The following is a 6,827-nucleotide window of genomic DNA, read 5'->3' as shown; positions in this document are numbered from 1 at the left end:
AATTATTTCATATCAGTGAGTACATACAATATTTTTCCTTTTGTTTCTGGCTTATTTCATTTAACATGATATCTTTAAACATCAATATTGTCACATTTACCAAAACTTCATTCTTTTTATGGCCAGATAATACTCTATTGTCTGTCTGTACCACACTTTATCCATTCAATGATTGATTGACACTTGGTTTTCTTCCATCTTTTGGAAACCATGAATAATACTTATGAACACTATGAACATCAGGGTGCAAATGTATTTTCAATTTCCAGTTTTCAATTCAACTGGGTCATATGATAATTCTCTACTCAACTTTCTGAGGAACTGCTAAACTGCTTTCCACAGCAGCTGCACCATCATACATTACCAGCAATAATGAATGAGTGTTCTTTTTCTACACATCTTCTTCAATACATACAGTTTTCTGTTTTTTCTTTAAAAGTAACCATTTTAGTGGGTGTGGCATGGTATCCTATTGTGGGCTTGATTTGTATTTCCCTAACTGCTAGTGATCTTGATCATCTTTTCATGTGCCTTTTAGCCATTTGTGTATCTTCTTTTGAGAAATGTCTATCAAGTCTTTTACCCATTTTAAAATCTGGTTGTCTTGTTACTGTTGAGTTGTAGGATTTCTATATATATTCTGGATATCAAATGTTTATCAGATATGGGCTTCTGAAATATTTTCTACAATGAGTTGGTTGTCTTTTTCTAAGGGGCATTGCTGGGGCTCTCCCCAGTAGAAAGCAGAAAATGCACATGGGATTTTTAATATGGGCTGTAATGAGAGTGAGAGAAGTGAGATTCATTACATCTTGACTATGATTAAGCCTCATAGATGTTCTGCTTATCATTGTCTGTTTGGGGCTTGTGTTTATTGTTCAGGGAAGCTGTTTCCACTTATTAGGCCACATGATGCCATTTTGATATCCCTTATTTTCTGGGGTGCTGTTGCCCAGCCTTGTTTTTGTAAATGATGTATGATTAAGAATAGAGGAGCTATCAAGGGGGGAACTTCACCCAAGATGGAATAGGGCAGAGGAATATCCTCAGAGATGAGGCTCTTTCTGCTGATGTTGATGCTCATGTGGACCTGATATTTACTAATTCAGGCTTCACTCCACAAGGCATAGCAAAGTTCAATTTCTGGCTCAAAATATGATGTAATATTTTATGGGAGGGGGCATCTCAGCTGGCTTTGCATGCGAATGGATTTTGAGTGTGTACTGATGGGAGGGAGATCCTGGGCAAATAGACTACTGTGGACAAATGCATGGGTGGGGGAGTTGTATGAATTGGGCAGTGCATTGGTGGGGACAATGAATGCTGTCAAGTATGACAGCTACTAGTAATGCTGGTCAACACTTTCATTTAGAGCTTAGGGTGTGAGGAAGGGTTAATGACATAAGGAAGACTGGATCAGGGAAGGCCTAGGGGAAGTTTTAGATGTCAGGCTTCTCTGAGAATTCACCCAGAGCCTGAAACATTGCCCAGAGTACAAAAAAGCAGTGCATGTCAGGAACTAAGTTTGGTTCTGTAAACACAGCATTCATTATGTGCTCATTTCAAGATTTATCATGTTGGGGCCAGTGCACCACATCCATGTAGTTACAAAAAACACTCCAACCCAGCAAAATCACATCATGGACAGCACCACAGTTGAAGATGATTTTGCAAACACTATGATAGCCAGATCTTCATTCTATAAACATGGTTTTCAGAAAATGGGCAACAGGCAACACAATATAGAAGAATGGTATTTAATGTCTACAAAATGGAAAGAGTTTTCCTAGGGCTGTCTTGAACTCCTTGTTCCTCAGTGTGTAGATGAGTGGGTTTAGGGTGGGGTTCACCATTGTGTAAAGCACTGCAGGCAGTTTGCTTCTCTCTGGGCTGTAGTTGGAGGCTGGGCTGATGTAGACACAGAACACAGCTGAGTATAAGACAGAGACCACAATGAGGTGGGAGAAGCAGGTTTAGAAGGACTTCTGCTTCACCTTGGCTGAATGGATGCATAGGATGCAGGCAATGATGTAGCCATAGGACCCAAGGATCAGAAGGAAGTTGACACATACATATAAGGAATCAGCCAAGATGGTCATGATGCTGTTCACATGGGTAGGACTGCAGGAGAGCAGCAACAGTGGGGGGATCCCACAGAAGAAGTGAGTGATGACATTGTGGCCACAGAAGGACAGCTGTGCCATTAGATCCATGTGGACAGAGGAGTTCAGGTTACCAAGAGCCCAGTCACAGCCAGAACTATACAGAGCAGCAGGCTCATTTGGGTCCTATAATGCAGTGGCCAGCAGATGGCCACATAATGGTCATAGGCCATGACTGTGAGCAGCAGCAGCTCAGAAGATCCAGACCACACAAGGAAGAATAGCTGGGCCATGCACCCCTAGAAGGAGATGGTGTCTCCCTCCCAGGCCAGGCCTGCCAGCACTTTAGGCAGCACAGAGAAGTGCAGATGGTGTCCATGATGGCCAGGTGGAATAGGAAAATGTACATGGGGCTGTGGAGGCCAGAGCTGTAGGTAATGACAGTGATGATCAGAGTGTTGCCCATGAAGGTCATGGTGTAGAGGAAGAAGAAGCAGCCAAGAAGGGGCAGCTGTAGTTCTGGGTGCTCTGAGAACCCCTGCAGAATGAAGTCTGTCACCAGTGTCTGGTTCAGCTTCCCCACTTGGCCAGGCATGACTCTCAGGCCCCAGTGCACTGGTTATCAGTGCTTGCCTCACTCTTTGGAAACTCTGTAAATGTGACACAACACTTGCTTCAGGCTCATGTTTCCTTGTGTGGCTATTTTAGAACCAATCCTACTCTCAGAAAGTGAAGAGGTCACATGTTTAATTGATGAAGCCCTATTTATTTGCTAAAACATAACCCAGTGCAATGCTTTTGTAAAAACCATGTATCCATCATTGAATTTGCATTCATTTTACCCTTAACAACTTTGCCATCTAGATTTGTGTTCTGGGGTCACCTGCCCGCCCCCTGACCTTCCTCTGCAATGAGGCCAAGGAGAACATTCCCTGGGAAGGGCTGTCAGTTCCTTCCCTCTCTCTACACCCTTCACAAGCACTGTCATCTGCTGACATGGCTATGGGGACACCACACCTACCTCCTGCTGCCACAGTGAGAACTCCCCTCAATGTTTCATCTCTGAGCCTGTATGCAGCATCTCACAAAACCCTTTTTCTCAGGCCCCTTCCTCAGTTTCTGCCCTCCTCAAATATTTTGCGGTGGAGGCTCCTCTTGCTTCCCTTTTTAAGTGTGAGGTTCATCATGGCTGGTCTCTGTGATCCTTTCTAACAGTGTGTTCTCTTGGTCTAGCAGCCCTCTCTGGTGGCGGATTCTGCCCACACTCTGACACTTTGCAGGTCTATCTCTCCAGGTGATCCCCCTCCTGATCTCCAGACCTGTGAATCTCAAGCACTTCTGTGTCTTATCTTCCTTGATGAATTTCTGGCCCTTCAAACTCAAACTCACTTCCATTGACCCTGAGCATGTCCCTCTTGTGCCTGTTCCCTCAGTGCAGTTATCTCACCAACCTAGCCCTCAGCCATCCAATCTCAGGTGCAGGCTCCTTGGGGGCAGGTCTTTGTCTCTGTGGCTAATTACCATATTTTTATCTCCTGGCCATAGCAGGCACTGAAGAGACATTTATTGAATTAGCAAGTGATTGTGTTTTAAATATTTCTCACCTCATGTTTAACAGGTTCCCAAGTCCTGTAGGTAAAATTTTCTAATCATCTCTCACAAATGTTCCCATATCTCATCCTCAGCTATTTATTTACATTAGATGTTTTGGCATCTCCAGGATGTCCAATTCCTCACCTCTACAACCCATATATTCTCCATTGAAGCCAGGGTGACCATCCTAAAAAGAACCCCCAATGCTGGTGTTACCCTCCTCGAAACTGACTTATATGACCTGAAGTCTTCAGCTAAGTTGAATCCTCCTGCTCAACATGGAAGGTCCTCCTGGGTGGACTCCAGTTTCCTCTTGCAGGACTTCCTGCTGAGGACTTCTGTTCTCACACCTCAACTACTAATGGTTATTGATGAATGCACAAATTAGGTCATCCCTACTCTTCAATTTAAGCTCCAAAGTGAATAAGCAGAGAAAAACTCAGAATTCTCCTTCCCAACTCTCTGTCACAGAAGCAGAAAAATCCATATTATGTACACATGGAAATCTCTCAAATCCCACTCATTGGTGAATATGAAGTCATAGCAAGAACCCTAACCAAGGGGATCCAGGATATGCAGTAATATAAAAGTGGGTCATGATTTCTACTTTTTTAGAGCATGTGGAACATTAGTGTTGCTCCATAAAATGGGTTTCAGGATATTTTAAAATATTGATTTTTTTCTGAATGCTTGCTGACAGCAATGAATTAGAAATTAATAGCAATATGAAAATTGGAAAAAATGCCACTATATGGAAATTTAAGGAAAAATTTCTTAATAACACATAAAGAAGGAATACCAAGGAAAATTAGGAAATATTTTCAATTGAATGATTGAAAAATTACATTATAGCAAAATCTGTGGGAAGAAGACAAACAGTAATTGGTGACAAACTTATAGATTTAAATTATAGTACAATTAAATATATATTAGAAGAGAAAATGGAAAGTCTTAAAACTAGTAATCTAAATTTCTAATTCAAATGCAACAAGCCAAGCCAGTTGAACACAAAGTAAGTAAAAAGCAGTACATAGTAAAGATAAGAGCAAAAATCGATGAAATAAAAATGAAAAGCAGGGAGTATAAACAAATTTAAGAGATGCAAGTGATATGAGAAGAGTGACAATTTGCAAACAGCGTGGTAGGACCAATTAAGATAGAAAGGAATGAAAACAGTATTTACTATTCACAAGAATGAAAGAGATAGTATAACTACAGGTAATATATAACTTAAAGTTATATTAAGGGAATATTATGAGAATCTTTAAGCCAATAAATTTGAAAACATGGATGAAATGCATAGATTTTTTGGAAAACAGAAGTTACCAAAACCATCCAAAAAGACAGGAAAAGTCTATATCATATATAAGGGTGAAAGAAACTGAATTTGTTGTAAATATTGTCTTCACTTAGAAGGTTACATGTGGAATTTTTAGCTAACATCTATGGAAGAAATAATATTGATATTGTGTGAACTCAGAAAACAATGGAAGAGAAATCTTTTCCAACTCATTTTATGAGACCTGCACAAATAAGCAAAACTTGAAAAGATATGAAAAGAAAAGAGAATTTAAACACAGACTTCTAACTAAAAATCTATGAGAAATTGCCAAGAGACATTAAATAATAGATACACTACTTTCATGAATTGGAAGGCTGAATATCATCGTGATGCCAATAGTCTCTTAATTGTTCTGTAGATTTAACACAGTCTCAATCATAATCCTAGCACACATTTTTAAAAACAGAAATTGAAAAGGTGATTCTAAAATTGACATAGCAACACAAAGGACCTATAGTAGAAGGGAAGAGAAGAATAAGTTTGGAGGATTTGCAGTACCTGTCCTCAGGAGTACAATGATCAAAGCTACAGTGATCACAATTTCATTTTTACATAAGGATAGAAAAATAAATCTCTGTAACAAGATAAATATTCAAACATAGATCCATACATCTATAGTCAGTGATTTTTGTGATTATGTGCTGAAAAATTAAATATAAAAAGAAAATCTTTTCAACAAATTATTTTGGAGAAATTGAATATGCATATGGAAAAAAAATAGACTGCTACCTCACATTTCATAAATATTGCTAACTCTTTAGTCATAGCATGATGACAAAATGTGAAATTATGAAGGTTCTAAAAGGAAACATAGGGTAGTATCTTTCCCATATGGTAGACCAAATTCCTTAGACAAAAATTTTTAGATAGGGCACGAAAACATTAATAATACAGGATTCACTGATATATCGGGCTGCAAAAATTAAAAATTTCTCATCAAAAGACACTTAAAAATGAATAGAGTAGTCATGGACTGGTTTAAATTAATCATAATACTTATAGGTGACAAAGAATTCAAATAGACTGTGTAAAATTCTTCTAAAACTGAAAACCATAAAGTCAAACTACTCAATACTAATAGACGAATGTCAGTGCATATCCCTCACAACCATGACTGTGTATAACCAATATGTGCATCAAAATGTTCTCAACATTAATTATCATGAAAATACAAAAAGAAAGCCAAGCAAGAAATCTGTATGTGGCAAAACAGTCTTTCAAAAATTGGGGAGGAATTAAGACATTCCCAGATCAAGAAAATTTGAGAGGCTTTGTCACCATTAGATTACAAGAAATGTAAAAGGAATTTCTGCAGTTTGAAAGCAAAGGAAAATAGAAAATTGAGTGAAGCTACGTGAAGAAATAAAGATCTTGATAAAGATAATGGCATAGGAAAATATAAATATCAGTATGATTTTACATTGATTTGTAACTCCACATTTTATTTCCTATAGGATCTAAACAGCAAATGCATGAAGTGTAAGGATAAATCAATGACTTTGGACACATAGTGTATAAACATTTAATTAAAAAGAAGAGCTACACAAAGGTGGGGGATAGAGTGATATAGGACATACTCTATTATGCTATTGAAGTTGTTAATTTGGCCTGGAACCAAAAGAGACATAGATTTAGAAGGGTAAATTTAAGTCCCATGATAAGAATGAAGAACATATCAGTGAATGTGAAACTCATAAGGAGGGAAAGTAGAGGGCAGGTTATCAGGGGTGGGAGGCAGGGGCAATGGGGAGTTAATGCATAATGGGTGTAGGGTTTATGTTTAAGGTGAA

General features: G+C 38.7%; 1 pseudogene; it reads right to left on the bottom strand.

Annotated features, from left to right (window-relative positions):
• Positions 1–1,757: 1,757 nt before the first annotated feature.
• LOC119511615 lies at positions 1,758–6,201 on the bottom strand (annotated as a pseudogene).
• Between the last annotated feature and the right edge of the window lie 626 nt (positions 6,202–6,827).

This window comes from Choloepus didactylus, chromosome 16 (genome assembly GCF_015220235.1).
Source record: "Choloepus didactylus isolate mChoDid1 chromosome 16, mChoDid1.pri, whole genome shotgun sequence".
In the NCBI taxonomy this organism is placed as follows: Eukaryota; Metazoa; Chordata; class Mammalia; order Pilosa; family Megalonychidae; genus Choloepus; species Choloepus didactylus.
Note: the sequence above shows the minus strand (reverse complement) of the source record. Positions and strands in the feature narration are given on the sequence as shown.